The 16,704-nt window shown below is 34.8% G+C and overlaps 2 protein-coding genes and 1 pseudogene across 13 annotated transcripts in view; 2 read left to right on the top strand and 1 right to left on the bottom strand.

Moving 5' to 3' along the window:
- The window catches only part of ORC4 (origin recognition complex subunit 4), a 76,702-nt gene extending 68,378 nt beyond the window's left edge, over positions 1-8,324 (bottom strand). The window contains exon 1 of one of the 3 annotated variants that reach the window (XM_011359654.2): positions 8,178-8,324. The gene's annotated coding sequence lies outside the window, so the exon portion shown is untranslated. Of the gene's footprint in view, positions 1-8,154 lie in introns of all 3 variants that reach the window. The other 2 variants (XM_023530274.1, XM_011359647.2) reach the window with 2 other exon arrangements.
- On the top strand, positions 2,203-6,683 carry LOC111739198 (annotated as a pseudogene).
- A 204-nt stretch (positions 8,325-8,528) lies between the features above and the next one.
- The window catches only part of MBD5 (methyl-CpG binding domain protein 5), a 383,463-nt gene continuing 375,287 nt past the window's right edge, over positions 8,529-16,704 (top strand). For 6 of the 10 annotated variants that reach the window (XR_002780142.1, XR_002780140.1, XR_002780157.1 and 3 more), the window contains exon 1: positions 8,559-9,199. The gene's annotated coding sequence lies outside the window, so the exon portion shown is untranslated. Of the gene's footprint in view, positions 9,200-16,704 lie in introns of all 10 variants that reach the window. The other 4 variants (XM_023530262.1, XM_023530261.1, XM_023530258.1 and 1 more) reach the window with 3 other exon arrangements.

Below are 16,704 nucleotides of genomic sequence, written 5' to 3'. Positions count from 1 at the left end.
TGATCAAATGTGTGGTGACAGAAAGAAATCTAACTATGAGCAGTTAGATTGCAATGCAATATGCCTTACTGTTGAATTGCATGCTTGAAATTTTCTGGATTTCATTAACCAAAGTCACCATAATAAAACAAACAAACAAACAAACAAAACAAAAATAAAGCAAATAAACAATATTATTTTATAATAGTGTTTAATATAACGGAGAGGTGTTAGCTATATATTTTTTTAAGTATACGACAAAACTCTGGTCCGGTTCTGTTAATAAGTGTATAAAAATATATTTTAAAAAAATTAAAATTACATATATTAACATCTGCAAAGAATTATTTCCAGATATAAGAATTATATATGATTTTCATTTTTTCTTATCACTTTTACACTAAATGGATATTGCCTTATTTTGTAACTTTAAAAAATAAATATCTTGCACATTTAAATAATATATTATACAAATTGACTATATGGTTATCAGTGCTATATAGTTATCAGTGCTATGACATTAAAAAAAATTATTTTAACTTTTAAACATGTTATGCATATAAAATTTGTTTCAATATAAATTTTTAAATACATGATGCCCACCAGACACTGTATCATAGCAGTGCTATAACACATTGGACATGATGCAAAAAATGAAATCTAATGGCTAATAGCTGCAACCCAGCTTTTAGAGAAAATATTTTTGGTATCTACTCAATATAATGTAAGTTGACTGAAACATACAAACATAGAAGTGATTATTTTAAGAGAACAACATAAGTTGACATTTCTGGATCATCTATATTAAAAAAGTGTTTATTTTACAAATAGAGAAAAGATAAAAACACATGGGAGAAAGTAAAAATATGCATGTGTGTGCCAAAAGAAATGCTAACACACTTAGAACTTTAATCTTGCTAAGTTAGTACCTCACCTTTTGGTCAAAACTTAATAGTAATCTCAACTCTCATGTTAATCAAGGAAGCAGTAAAAGACTAAAATTCTGTTGTGTTTTCATTGGAGATGAAGAGGAAGATTGGGGGAAGAACGTGAGATTATGCGGAAAAAAGAAAGTAGGAGTAACTAGCAACTTCAACACATGCTTATTTGAATATAAGCACCTAGAGCAGGATCTGGAGTGAAAAGATAGAATAAAACTGAAGTCAAAAAATGGAGAATAACTGTCAATTCCAGAGTTCATCTATCTCCTAGTTTACAATCTTATCTCATATTATTGTCCCAGTTAAGCCTTTAGTAAAATGTACAAAGCTACTCAGTCTCATCAGTCAATCCTGTCCCAATAGGACAAACACATAACATCATGGTCACCTAACAAACAGTATTTTAATCTGGGCTAGAATTCATTGACAAAGTCATGTTCAAAGATTTGCAGTACCAAAATAGTTAAAATCAAATGGAAGCCTCTATCCTACCCTACTAGAAAATAAGAGTTTCTATAGAGGGTAACACTGAAGGACTCTACACTGGGAAATATCAGACACAGTAGAAGGCGAGGGTATCACACTTGAAGCAAATTGGATGTTGAGATTCCTGAGCTCTCTGCTTTCAGCTGATTCTCAGAGCACTAGCAATCAGGCTTATATCTTGGAGCAGGGTTTCTTAAGGTAGGCTCTACATACATTTTTGAAATGGGTAATTCTTTGTTGTAAGTGGCTGTCTGGTGCATTGTAGAATGTTCAACAGCACCTGCAACTTCTCTCTATTGATTTTCAGTACCAACCCACATTTGATAATCAAATGTCTCTAGACATTGTCAATTATCCCCTGGGGGGTCATACCGTGGTAGCCAAAAACTGGTGACTTAGAGGAAAGTGGAAAATTCTCCTCATTGGACTCTTACTAGCCAAATAGAAAAAACTTCCAAATATCTAAAGAGGTACACATCAGGATTCCTCCCTATGGCCCATCCAAATCTTTCCCCAGTGAGATCCATCAATAGCTACCAAGCCCCACCCAAGTACACAGAGACGTAAAATAATTATCTAATGCCTCTTATATAAATTTGAACATACAATTAGGGATCATAAGATAGTGAAGGAAAAACTCTAAAATAAAAGTAAAATATACTAACAGAAAGAATAACAGAGAAAACAGAGTAAGCAGAGATAAATTAACTTTAAAATGAAACTTTAATTAAATTCATAAAAAGAAAAAAATGGTATTGTAAATAAAAAAAATAGCAGAAATGAAAGTCTCAAAGGTTTAAAAAATCAAGTAAATTTCCTATAAAGTATAAAAGCATAAAACGGGAAAAAGATGAAAAATGGGGGAAAGAAAATAGGTCCAGGCATATAATGTCTATTTGTATTTCCAGAACAAAACACTTAGAAGCAAGGAGATTACAGGACAAGTATCAGAAACTTTCTGAGCTGAGAGATACAAGTGAGCTGAAAGATACAAGTTATCACACATAAAGAACCCATGAAATGCACGACAAAGGGGATGCCTAGACTCATATTAGTCACTTCATAACACTGTGACATTTCAGAACACTGGATACAACAAAAAGAAGATTCTATAAGTTTCAAACAAAAAGGCTACAGAAGCTTCCACAGGGGAGAGAAAAGTGAAATGCAAAGTGTTGAAAATTAGAACAGCTTAAGATTTTGTATCAGACACTGAAAATTCCTTCACAATTCTAAAGAAAACATTTCCAACTTAGAATTCTATATTCAGACTAGTCAGGGTAAAGTGCAGACATTTACAGATACATAATGCCTCAAAACATTTGCCTTTCAGACAGCTACTGGAGGCTAACCAAACAAAATGAGTGTTCAAGACAAAGGATTACCTAGGATACAGAAAACAAAGGCTCCACCATAGGATAGAGTTGCATGAGGGGCAACTATATCAAGCAATTGGCCTAATCTGGAAAGAATGATGGAGAAACTTCTCAATCAAGATTAAACTGATAAAAATAATTGATACCTCTGAACCTACGGAGAGAATATGTTGTCAACCAGCAGATAGTCTGGGACCGAATTAATGATAAATATTGAGAAACTATACAGACACTGACAGTTATTTACCAAAAACTAAGGTATCAGTGATACAATGAGGGAGTGGTTAGGGTGTCTGGGGAAAAAAATGGAAATTTATATCATCCTTAGTGGGAAGTCAAGAGATAATGCCTAAAATAGGAAATTCAAGACATAGTGATATATTATTTAGAAATATGAAGGTAATTACCAAAAGAATTGGCCAAAAAAAAAAAAAAAAAGTTTTAAAAGTGCTTCCTCTTAGAGAGGGGAAATATGGGCTATAACACCCACCTTGTCCAATATTATACCCTTCCTGAGGCCTGAGCAAAGTGAGGAGATAAAGGCCCAACCAATTTGGTCCACCATGGCACCAACTATGATGGGCAATATTCTGGAGAACTGAATTTGTGATAAATAGATTTTTAATAATAAGCCATGTAGAAGTAATTAATACTTCAAAGCATGTGTTCTTTTACATTCGAAACTGTTAAGGAGCACAGACTGCATGAAAATATTTTCTAAATTTTAATTAACTTGGCTTCTGATACTGTAGAAGCCAATATAATTTAAACATTTTTAGCCTAATATATGACTTAATTTTGCCTAGAAGTAGAAACATCTTTAAATCAAATCTCAAAATTTGCTCTTCTGGTAAGTGGCCTGAGGTGACCTCTGAAAATGGTTAGCTATTCGCCTGACCTGGAAAACCCCACAAAATCATGCAAATCAAGAGGTTCAAATCTTCGTGTTCACTTTAAGAACATCTGTGAAACTGCCCAGGCCATCAAGGGTATGCATATCTGAAAGGCTACCAAGAATCTGAAGGATGTCACTTTATAGAAGCAAGGTGTGCCATTCCCCGGTAACAATGGTGGAGCTGGTAGGTAGGTATGCCCAGGTCAAACAATGGGGCTAGACACAGGGTCACTGGCCTAAAAAGACTGCTGAATTTTTGCTGCACTTGCAGATAGTAATGCTAAACTTACGAGTTTAGATGTAGATTCTCTGGTTACTGAAGACATCCAGGTGAACAAAGCCATCAAGATGCCACACAGAACTTACAGAGCTCGTGGGCAGATTAACCCATACATGAGCTCTCCTTGCCACATTGAGATGATCCTTACTAAAAAAGAGCAGATGGTTCCTAAACAGAAAGAGGTTGCGAAGAAGAAAAAGATATCCCTGAAGAAACAAAATTTATGGCCTGGGAGTAAATTTAGCATCAAATAAATTCTAATAAAAATAAAAAAGAAAATCTCAAAATTCAAAAATAAGAGTATAAGGGTTCTATTAATGGTAATGGCAGACAGGATTAGTCCTCCTGCTGAAGTCAACCAAAAAAACCTTCCCAATAAAAAAATAAATAAGATAGTATGAAATACATTCCAAAATCTAGGAGGTAAACCAGAGAAACCATACCCTCAGTCACTTTGTCCTGAAGCCTTTTGCCCACTAAGACAAAAAGGCTGAGAAACAAGAAGGTTGATGAGCTACTGGTGGCTTTGCTGAGCATGGGGCAAAAAACCAAAGCACAGGATCCACCAAACCTGGGGACTCATATAAACCATCACCCAACTTTAAGGGCAACATCATCAGGATAAGGGAGTAGTGGAAGTAAAACAGAACTCGCATGACTCATATGACTTGAGGCCCTGCTTCATGTCATTTGTATAACAGAAGAAATCCCAAGTCTTGAACATGACTAACTTGGGACTGGTAGCATCTTGAAGCACCTTTCCTACAAAAACATGCCTTCTTGAGAAAGATATTATCTTAGGACTTATATGCTATTTCTATATTTTTTCAAATACAACAACCAGCACACAGGCACACAAGAGAAAAAAAATCATGAACTAGCAGAAACAGACCCATAAAAAATTCAGAAACTATAATTATCAGTCACAAACCAAAAAAATAAATAAATAAAAATAAAAGTAAAAAACTATGAATAGTAGGTCAACAACACCCACAATTGTAATTTTTAGCAAGTAGTAAAAACAGTAAGAAGGAACATAGGTGATATATTTCTTAAAAAGACACTGAGCTACAGAATTAAGAATCCCAGTGAACACAAAACAGGAAAAAGATTTCCACATGAAAACATTATGAAGATAGAGCAAAAAACCTAAGACAAAAAACAAAACATTTTTAAAAGCAGGTTTCTTTCAAAGGACCAAGATTTAGAGTGACAGCTGACTTTCCAAATCAATACTGAAAGCCAAAACACAGTGGAACATTATCTTTGAGGTGCTGAAAAACAACCATAACCAATTTTACAATTTAATATCCCCAAAACATTCAACTTTGAAGGGAAACAAAGACACTGTAAGCAAAAAATTAAGAAAATTGGCCATTAGCACACCTGTATTAGATAACTTCTGAAGACTGTACTCAATAAAAGGAAAAAAATACCCAAAGAAAATTCAGAGATGCAAAAGAAATTAAGAACACGGACAGTAGTAAATTTATAGGGATATGTACTCAACATTGACAGCAGAGAACTGTGCTCTCCAACAGAAATACAATACTACCAATATAATTAAAAATTTTTTCAATATCCACATTAAAAAAAGGTGAAATTACTTTATTATAATTTCAACATAATCATAGCAAGATGAATTAATTTACATTGTTTTTCTACTAAGTCTTAGAAATCTGGTGTTTATTTGACATTTACAGAACATGATAATTCAGATGCTAAATGGTCATCAAAAATACTTAATCTTTATTTTTATATAAGTTTACAGTTGAGAAAGTAATTTACATACCTAAGTTGTTCTAAACATATTTAAGGGTTTTTAGACAAATGAATCAAGTATTAATTGTCAATTTTAAATTAAAACTGCATAAAACCAAAAATTCAGTTCCACAGTAACACTAGCCATATTTTAAATGTTCAACAAACACACAGAGATGTCGCTACTCTATTGGATAAAGCCTTTTTGCTGGAGTTAAAATTACAAATAACATTCAAATAACAACAATAATAGCATATAAACCAGTAAGAAACAAAATGGAGATAAAGTTATCCAGGAAGTGAGAAATGATCTAAGCACACAAAAATATTTGCCAGACTGCTCAAATCTTTAAAACTTAGAAAACTTAACAGAAAGACTGTGAAAAAGGTTTAAAGACAATTCAAAGAGGAGGAGATCCGAATAGCTAATAAATTTTTTTTAAAGTGCTTAATTGCATTAATAACCAGGGACTGTAAATTAAAACAATAATATAAAGCTACATTCATTAGTTTGGCAAAAACAGAAAATGGCAACTGTTGGTAAGACTGTAGAAAAAAGGGATCCATCATCTACTGCCGGTGGGGGATTAAATTGATATATCCACTTTGGAAAAGTTTGGCATAATCATACTCTACAAAATGGCATGCTAGTGCATAAAAATAACATGTTTCAGATCTTTCATAGTAGCATTGTTCATAATTGCTAAAAACTGGACACAATTTAAATGTTCATTAATATTAGACTAGTTAACTGTGGTTTGTTAGTAAAAAGACTAATAACACGACACTATAGACATCACTATACATGAACTAAAGCTAAGGGTACCAACATGGTTAAATATTAGCAACATGAGAGAAAATAACATAATTTACATATAGGTAAAATACAAGCAAAACTGACCTATATTGTTTAGGAATGTCGACATAGGTGGTTTAATAAAGTTGAAATAAAAGTAGGAAATAATTACCATAAAAATCCAAATAGTGTAAATTTCTGGGAGTGGTGAGGAGAAAGGAAAGATCAGGAATGGCGGGAGGAGTATGTCTCCAGTGCCACCAATGTTCTAGTTCTTGATTTTGGTACTGATTACAGTGTTCACTGTGTAACTATTCATTATACTGCATATCTCTGATTTGTGCACTTTTCTGCATATTTAGTATTTTACCATACAAAAATATTTTAAAATTATCTAAGGCACTTTAATTGCTATAATTTTTTTGTTGTTATAAAGTGGTACACATTTGGTATCAATATAAACTAAAATTTAAGGTACGGGAGCCTTGTTTATATTTGACAAGATTACTGCACACACAGAGTAGTAAGCAACAGGTAATGATACATATAAATAGGATCCACTGTCAAAACATGTAAGTGAAACGGAGAAAATAGTGGTATCTTTATTAATGATAGTGTACCCTCAGGACCCATTACAGAATTAAATAATACCAACACGACAGACACGAGGAATTTTAGATTCTTGGTCTTAATAGAAACCATACATGGGTGATAATCTTTCAAAGTTCCTTTACAAAAAATGATAGATAACTTAAAGATCGGAATGATTTTAGTTAATACTGTATGAACAGAATGTAAAAAAGCAGTGCTATTTTACTAAAAAGCTTTACTAAGGTAAATTCATGAATCTTTTCTTAAAATGTTGAATTGATTTATAAGATAAACATTATTTCCAGCAAAAAACAGCATTTAATTGAGAAACCTAAGGCTCTTAATCCGAGAATATCAACCAGAAACCTAGAACAAAATAACCATTTAAAAATCTCTCATCTACACTATAGAAAGGGAAAACTTTGATGATGATCCTTTTCCAGCAACTCTAATACTCAGTATCAAGGACTATACAATTTCATAACCCTTTCTGAGAACAGGCACTGGCGTTTAGTTGCAGCACAACGCAAAACATGGAGAGAAATTCCACTCATGACTTCCCAGTTTGCTCGCTCCCCAAAGCCACTCCAGATTTCCAGGGGTAGCGAAGTAAGGACTGACGGTCGTAACAGCCAATATAAGCAATCCATCTAATCCTAGAAGTTGTCAAAATTCACACATGGAGCTTGTCTTCCTGCCTTGACAGGTCCTCTGCTCTGAGCTGAAGCAGTCACCAGAGTCATCTGCAGAGACTCCAGAGATATCGTTTCTCTCTTACACCAGGACCTCATCACCACCGAGTGTAGTCGTCATCCCGCCACAGATCTAGTTTCATCAGGGCTCCCTGCACTCGTCGGGGATTCGTCGGCAGGCTCGTAGAGAGGCCACGAGACAGGAGCCCGCCTGGTTTCCGGCCTGCCTGGCCTAGACAAGCCTGCCTCCCTTCTCGCATTCCTAGTCTCCAAACCCTTCCGTCCTCCCCCTTTCGATTAGCCGTTCGCCACTAGTGCCTATGCTCTTCGTCCTGAGGCCTGCCTACCCCATGTTACCTCTCAGAAAAGGCTGCCCTTACCAGGGCAGAGCCAGGATCTAGCGACCGCAGGACTAGCTTCACAGGCTTCTCTCGCCCCGCAGTCCGACCAGCTTCACCTGCAGCTGCCAACGACACACCACTACTCCCGGCATGCCCTGCGCACGCACCGCCCCTCCCGCCCCAACACGTGACCGCCTTTCGCCTCTGTCCACGCCCACTTCTGTTCCTCCACTTTCTCTTAGGAGGGAGGAGGGGGCTGAGAGTGTTAAAGAGTAGCAACTTCCTCCTACTCCCCGCCCCCGCCCCGCTACCCCCTGCTACAATGTCTTCCGGGTCGCGAGCGCCTCGGAGCATTCTGGGAAACCATTTCATTTCCTCCCCTCCCCCTCCTCCTGCCTTCAACCAACCAGCCTCCCGTCAGAGAGGGACATGCGCAGTGAGTGCCTCCCGTCTCTTCTACCCGAACCCCCCCTCCCCCCCAAGCAGAGAGACCCCAGCAGCAGCAGCAGCTGATGATGAAGAGAGAGGCAGTGGCCGAGGGGGGGGACCTTTTATTTCTATTTTTAAAGGGACAGGACACTAATTTTACCCCACTTCAACCTTGAATTGAGGGGGGTGGGGGGAAGGCGGCTGAGTTCCTTCCCCCACCCTCCAGCCCTGAGACCTGAGAGAGGGATTGAGCCTGAGAGAGAAGGAGAAGGAGTTTCTTCTTCTTCGAAAACCCCCATCCACGACTCCTACCCCCTCATCCCTCCAGTAGCCTCCCTCCCGAGCCCCCTCCACCCTCCTCCTCTTTGGCCGTGAGAGAAGAGAAAGAAACCAAAAGCCTCTTAGCAACACAGACCCTTCTCTGCTGCTGTTGCTGCTGCTGCTGCTGCTGCTGCTGCTACTGCTGCTGCTTGGCCCTGGCTGGAGACATCTCACTACACCCAGGAGCAGCCACTTCCCCAGCTCTCCTCCTCCTTCGCCTCCTCCTCCTCCTTCCACTCCCCCCCTTTATTACCCTTTGTGTCATCCTCCACAGCTCCAGGGAAGGCACTCAAAAGTGGGGGGCAGGAAAGGTAAGTGTGTCTGTGGGGGCTTCATTGCCTTCCTCTGGCTCTGACTTTAACTCCGGGGCAACAGTAGCACCAAACCACATACGCAGTGGAGCTCCGGGGTGAGGAGGGGGTGGTGCGGGGGGGGGGTGAAGGAGGGGTTGGAGTGGGGAGGGGTGTGTGAGGTGGGTGTCCATCCTGTCAGATGAGGAAGGGCACTTTTATTTTTATTTGCTGTTGTCAAAAGTGGTTTCTCTCCTCCAGCTAACATCTGATTGTGTCTTGCTCCAGTGGGGGAGAATACAAAAACAACCCCCTCCTTCCTCCAATGAGGCGCCAGGGAAAGAGACAGAAAGAGGCACACTTTCTAGATGTCACTTAAAAAAAAATTTTTTTGGGGGGTTTTTTTTTTTTTTCCTTGGAAAGGTTCCCTTGCTTTTGTTTCTGAGTGGGAAAATGTCGGGATCTGGATTGTATTGGAACTGCTTATCCATTTGTAGACCTGAGTGTTTTCCCCTTTTTGGTTCTGTATGTGATTTGGATATTGACTTCAGTGTTGGAACAGACTTGATTGGTTTTTGCTTTCTGGGTTTAATTTTCTTTTTTTCGTTTTGTCTGACTTGCATCGAAAATTTCAAATTTTTAGTTGGTGGAGGCCTTTGGTTAGGTTTTGACTAGTATTATTGCTTTTTTTGTTGTTGTTAAATATTGGTTTCACATATCAGCATATAAAGTTCAAAGCTTAAAAAGCTTAAAGTTTAAATACCACTTGTATTGTCTCTCCCCACATACGTTCCTAATATTTTCCATAAAATGAAAATATTAGCTATTTCATAATTAATCTGGATATTTTTTCTAATCTTTGTAACTTGTCTGAACGAGTAATCCCCATTGAAAACTTTATGTTCTGGCTGGCCAGACCTCTCCATCAATAGTTTGCTGGATTGGTACCACTTTCATTTTTAACTGAATTATTTATTTAATGTTGTAAATTGAGACAGATTTTTCATCTCTTGGGGTACTGAACCAAATTGCTCACTATATTGAAAGGAGACAAATTTCTAAGATATGTTTTTATGACTCAAAAAATCACGAAGTTGGAGTTAGTATATTGTTGTAGTTAGACTTAAATTGAAAGATAAATCTAGATTTATCTTTACAGAATAACAGTCTTGATAAAAATCACTATTCTCTATTTTTACATCATATGTTCTTAGTGAATGGCTTTCACAAATGCTAGAAAGTATGTTTCTGATGCAGGCCTTTTATTAGGGCTTACATTGGAGGTGGTATTTACTTCATGCATATATTTCTTTATCCTTTCCTTGAAGATGAATGCACACATTCATACACACACACACACACACACACACACACACACACACACACAAACACACACTCCTCTCTCTCTGTCTCTCTCACACCCTTTTTTGTTACTGCATTGGTATTTCTGATCCCATAATTTATGTCAGCAAAAAATATTCTTCTGTAAAGCAGCAATTTTGTGATCAGACTGGTAATATGAAAACAGCAATTTGATCAACTAGAAAGGATTGAAGAAAAATCTAGGAGGATACTTGATATAAATATAATAAAGACATGATAATACTTTTATTTATTTTTTTAAATTTTCTTGATGTTAAAGCTAAAACATAATAGTTATATTTTAGTGGCAGAAAAGCATTGCATATGTAGAAACTTGTTCTGTAAAATTGTAATTATCAACTGTGTGCAAAAGTAGACACTTATACCCAGGGAAAAAAAAGCTGTGTAGCCGTAAACAATATGGTCTTATTTATCTCCTTTCTGTTATAAATTTGAACAGTTTCTTACCTTTCTCTGAGGTGTAAATGGTGCACGTTAGCAGAAATTTGTGCCAAGTTCAAGTTTTTCTCCTAACATTAATACTACTATTCCAGATCTACCTAGGATTTCTTGTCTTTCCCTTAATACCTCAGCAACTTTAACATAAGTAGACTTAGTGAAGAAATCAATTTTAAGGAAAGGCAATTATGAAGATAATTGGAGTAGTAGTTGCTCAACTGAGTGAAAATTTATAGTCTTGATCATACCTTTACTTTGTTTCTGTTTTCCTTTGAAAACATTTCTTATGCCACCACCCCCAGAGTTACCCGGTATGGTTGGAAGATTCCATACTTCCTTAGGCTGAATAATGATTTACATTTAGAAAACCATTTATTTTTATTATGGGTTTTTTTGTTTTTTTTTTTTTTTTTTTTTTAAGCATTAGGATATATTTTAGGCTTGTAATTTTCAGCGATGTGATATCTTGGAGGTCACTTTATCCAACTCAAGATCAAGAGCTTGAGGAATTTACCCAAGGTTCCAAGGCCTATAAGTGGGCAGAATAGGGACCAGAGAACTCAGGTCTCTTGACATTCATTCTGCTGCACTACCTCATTTTCCTTTGTCAGAAATGAAACAATCATGCACAATTCTGTGTATAGCACTTAATAGTTTTATATGAAGGCATATTTTTCCAGAAATATTAAGGTAAATGCTTTAAAGCCATAATTTTGTCCATTTATAATTTAATAATTTGTAGTTGATTTTTTTAAAAAAGGTAGAGTACTACTATTTTGGAATATTTCAGCTTCCCCTAAATGCTTATTTTTTTTCCCCCATACTTGCTAATTAGTAAATATTCTTGATACTCTTGTATTAAGGACCCATATATATAAGAATAATGCATATTGTATTATAAATGTTTACTTGTAGTCTTGATCTATGAATTATTTAAGGCTAATTTTATCTCATTAGTGTTTATATCCCTCACAGCACAGTGTCTGGTGCACAGTAGGCCCTACTAGTTGTAATTGATATTAGAGTTGAGCATATTTGAATTTCTTTATTCCCATATATGAGATTCCTTTCCTCCTTTCTTCTTTCCTCCTTGCTACAGTTTCTTCACTACCATGAATTTTTTTTTATCTTTACTGTAGGTCTCACTTTTTTAAATAGCCATATGATATTGTTAAATCCTCTTAACAATATAGTACTTTTAATAAGTAAAAACATAGTCCCTCTAATTCACTATTTGACAAAAGTGATTTATTTTAAATAAGAGATGATCAAAAAATTCCAATTAAAAATACACTAGCAAATGTTCAGGATACACTTCAATTTCATTTCACTGAGTGACTGGTGCAGTAGATTGTCAGAATGATTGGGCAGCTTTTACCAGCTCTATAAAGCAACTGTTACTTAGGTGACATGTTTCCCTGACTTTGTTTTTTTGGTCCTTACCCAGACAATTATCAACTTTCCAGTTTTCTATGGATATGAAGATTTACTCCTAGTCATCAGTGGGACCCCATGAAGTCAGCCAGAAAGCCTATGTCCAACTTACGTACCTTTGCAAACTTGTCTGGATTTTGATTGTATGTGCAAAACAGATTGTACTTAGTTATTCATTAAACATCTATTGAGTATCTACTGTCTGTCAGGCACTGTGCTAGGCACCTGAGAAACAAGGATGGTCCCTACAGTTAATGTGAAGAGATATCTTAATTGTATTCCAGAAGTGTATTGGTCATATCTTTATTTTGATGTTTTTACCTAAATAAATTTTATAATAACTAAATGGATACTGTTAGGTGGAAAATGCATGTTTAACAATGATATTGCTGTATTTTATTAAAATAGAAAAATATAAAAAACTTTTCCACTTAATACTGTATTCTGGGGATTTCTATTCTGTATATAATTCACTAATTTTAGGTCATGAAAATAGTCTATGTGGCTATCATTGCTAGTATCTTATTGCTATATACTTTTATTTAAAGATGACCAACACCGTTCATTAAAGTATCTCTTAATAAATTATTACCAAAAAAGAAAAAACTTTCCCAACTTAACTTTTTTTCTCAAAAGTAACTTTTTTTTAATATATCTCATATAACAGGTTATCTTTCATGGTTCATTGGAAATCATTGTACATTATCATTTTGAGCATTTAGTTATTTTCTACTATAGTTTAGGCTGACAGTATTATTTAATTATCATGGAATAATTATAGTATACACTAGTTTTGGAATTTTTAATGTGTACTAGATATATTCCTTCAAGATTCTCATAAGAAACTTCCCAGTTCTAGTTCTAAATTAGTTGCAATTTTTAATCTTTATTATGTGATATTGTTACTATAACTTTAGTAAAATGACTTGGAAGTTTCTTAGTCAATGGATATTTCAAAAACAAAGAATACTATCTTGGTTCCTGTCATGGCTTTTATATGTAATTTAAAGTATATTAGAGAGAAAGAGATTTCCTGGTTTTTCTTTGCCCTCCTAAAGTATACCTTTTAGAATAATACTAAAATATACCTTTTAGAATAATACTGATTCACAATTTAAAAGGAGGGGATCCCTTTCTGGTAGAGTATCTTGTGAAGGCAAATAGAATTCTGAGGGTCAATTCTGATCTCTTTCACATTCATGCTTAATTTTCCATTTTAATGATAATTATAGTTAGCATTTATTATAAGTGCCTAGCATTGTGATAAACATATCTATCCCCGTCAGTTCTTACAGTGGTCCAGTGAACTTTGTAACATTGTCCCCATGTTAGAAATGAGGAAACCTATTACTGACAGAACAGCATTTTATTATATAGCGGCAAAATACTCCATCACAGTAAATTCATGACATGTTCTAACTCAAAACAGTCGCAATAAAGAGTTTTATCAGTAAGTACTCTGATAAACATTAGTAAAATCACGGCCCCAGTAGCTTATTGATAGAGTGATGGAAATGTGTAAGTTTTCAAGGACAGGAAAACAAAAAACCCAGGCCTTTATAAGGAACATAGATGCAGACCAATGTGCATCTTGAAGTAAAATATACTTAAAGCAGGCTTTGTATGGCAAAAATGACACTTAGGCCTTCTACATATTAAACTTCCTTTATCTTTCATGGAGTTAAATTTAGCATTTTACTACATGAAGTTTGGAGATTCCAACAATTTGTGACCCAATGAATATTTACCATGAAAATTTTTATATAACTGTTGATAGTGGAAAACCTCTAAGCAAAGGGGAGTTTATATTGCCTAGTGTTTTGGTGTATGTACATGTACCTTATGGACCTTCGATTTTGCATTATTTTCATAATAATAGGATTAAGTTTAATGTACTCTTTTTTTTTTTTTTAGTACTACTTAGAGTTAAATATTTTTAGTGTAAGAATGGACAACTTGTGGGATCCTCTAGATGCCTAAATTATTATATAGTTCTTTAAAGCAGCTACTGAATTAAAATACTTTTTTGACCCAGTTAACCAGATTTGATTTGTATATCCTTTGCTTTTAGGAGGAAAATATAATTTTTAAAAATTCTATTTTATTAAGCAAATAACTTTTATGTACATCCTAAGTAAATATACATTCATCCTGTATACTTATGTTGACTATTATCCTGTAAGTGTTATGTCAACGCATTATGACCCATGGAGTTCGGAAATTTTTTTAAATGCTAAGGAACTTTTCTATGTCATCTATTATACTTCAGAAAGGAAAGTTTATAACAAATCTTGCTTTTAAGAACAATCTGAATAGTTAATGGGATTATTAAGTCTATGGTCCCAAATAATTTTCTTAGATAATCTAAAGGTAATTCAATTCAAAGTAAAGATTCTAACTTAAGCATTTCTGTTTGAGGTATTTCTTTATCATGTAAGATTTCAGAAGTTGAAGTGACTCAGTAGAACTTCAGAGAGACAATGTGAGAACCAGGCTTAACATCTATTAAGGTATATCTTTTAATGTAGCTGGACATAATGGAGAAGATAATCACTAATGATACATCGGGTGAAAAGCATATACTTCATTCAGAGTTGGATAAGACTAATTCTGATTTAAGTCCTTATTTCAGTTGACCTAAATAACCTTTTCTTAGAGAACTTGTAATTATATCTGTGTCATTGTGTAATTTATTAGAACGTATTGTTTCAAAGGACTAAAATCAGTTATATAAATCAGTTACCAACCTTGCAATGGTGAAAAATTTTTGCTCATCCATGTTTCACTGGATTCTTTGCCAATCAACCAAGATTCATTAATGAGAGGAAACATTTCTGTATAGTGCTAGTATTACAACTTACATTCTTTCGCTGCCTTTAAAAAAATAATTAATGTCTGTATCTCAGAAGTTAGAAGTAAACCTAAATTGTTTCTTATGGTTGACCAAGTACTAAATTAGATTTATCCTTGTATTCAAAGCTATTGTTTTCTATTTACCTTGAGTCCAGAAGTGTCTGCTAATCTGTTGACCACTAATTAACTTAATCCATACATTCTTAATGTTACTAGTACCTAAAAATAATAATCTAGGCTGTGTACATACACTCACTGCACTGATGTTGGGGGAGGGAAATATTCTGCATTCAACCAAAGAAGGTATTGATTTTTAAATAGCTTCCTTACTTGAGATATACTGATCTAAAAAGCAGCTGCTATGTAAGATAAAAAAAGGATTTTTATTTATTTGAAAGGTTAAATGTAAAGTTTATCATTAATGAATATTAAGCAATATCAAAATATTTAGAAAGTCAAAAATATGTTCCAGTAATGAGAGAAATGTAGGGCCTATTTTTTACCATTATTCCAAAATCATTTTCTTCTTCCACATTTGTCATACAGGAGTTTGTGCTGAAGGATTTCTTGGCCATTTTAGAGACTGTAATCTAGTTAAAAGGTTTGTTTATGCTTCCCATCTCTGTTCTGCTGATGGTATTAGAATGCAGGCCAGAGCCAGACATCTAACTGTTTATAAAATTCAAACTTCAATTAAAGCTACAGTGTTCAGTTCACTATATATCAGGAAGCTCATACCAGCTACAGATATCTCCAGTAATGATGGCAATGATTTTGTGTAGCCATGGGCTTTTCATATCATGCCACTCTTTATGAATACTTTTGTTCATTTAGGAGGTATTATCATTTAATTATTTCATAGAAGTCTAAAAATGAAGCTTATTTCTACTATAAATAGTATTGCATTTCCTTTAACAATTTCTTTTGATCCAGTTTGTATTGTTGCATATCTTATTTAAATGGCCTCAATTTAGTTTTAAGATTAGTAAATTCTGTAGTAAATGTTAGTTTGCTATCCAATTGCTGTGACTACTGTTTTTAGTTTGAAGAACATAGCAATAGTTGCCTATTAAGAAAAAAAGTAGTAGTTTTATTATTTCAGTGGTTTTACATGTATGGGAGGAGACTAGATCCACATAATACAGATTTTAATTTAATCTTATGTTGCTTTTCTGGTCTGCTGCTCCTGCTATTTGTGGTTTCTATGTTCTAAATGTGTCAGTAAACTTTTAAAAGTTATTTTTTTCTTTCTAAACCTGTTAAGAATTCTTTAAAAACATTTCTTCAGCAGCTTCTCTGTTTTTGCAAAATTTACCTCACCGAGTTAGAAAATGAATTGTATGTGTATTTGTTTAAATTTTCTAATTAATAGGCAAATTTGCTATATGTTGCTTTTTCTTTTTTATAAAAATAAAATT

This window comes from Pteropus vampyrus, unplaced genomic scaffold, assembly GCF_000151845.1.
Source record: "Pteropus vampyrus isolate Shadow unplaced genomic scaffold, Pvam_2.0 Scaffold2, whole genome shotgun sequence".
Lineage (NCBI taxonomy): Eukaryota > Metazoa > Chordata > Mammalia > Chiroptera > Pteropodidae > Pteropus > Pteropus vampyrus.
Note: the sequence above shows the minus strand (reverse complement) of the source record. Positions and strands in the feature narration are given on the sequence as shown.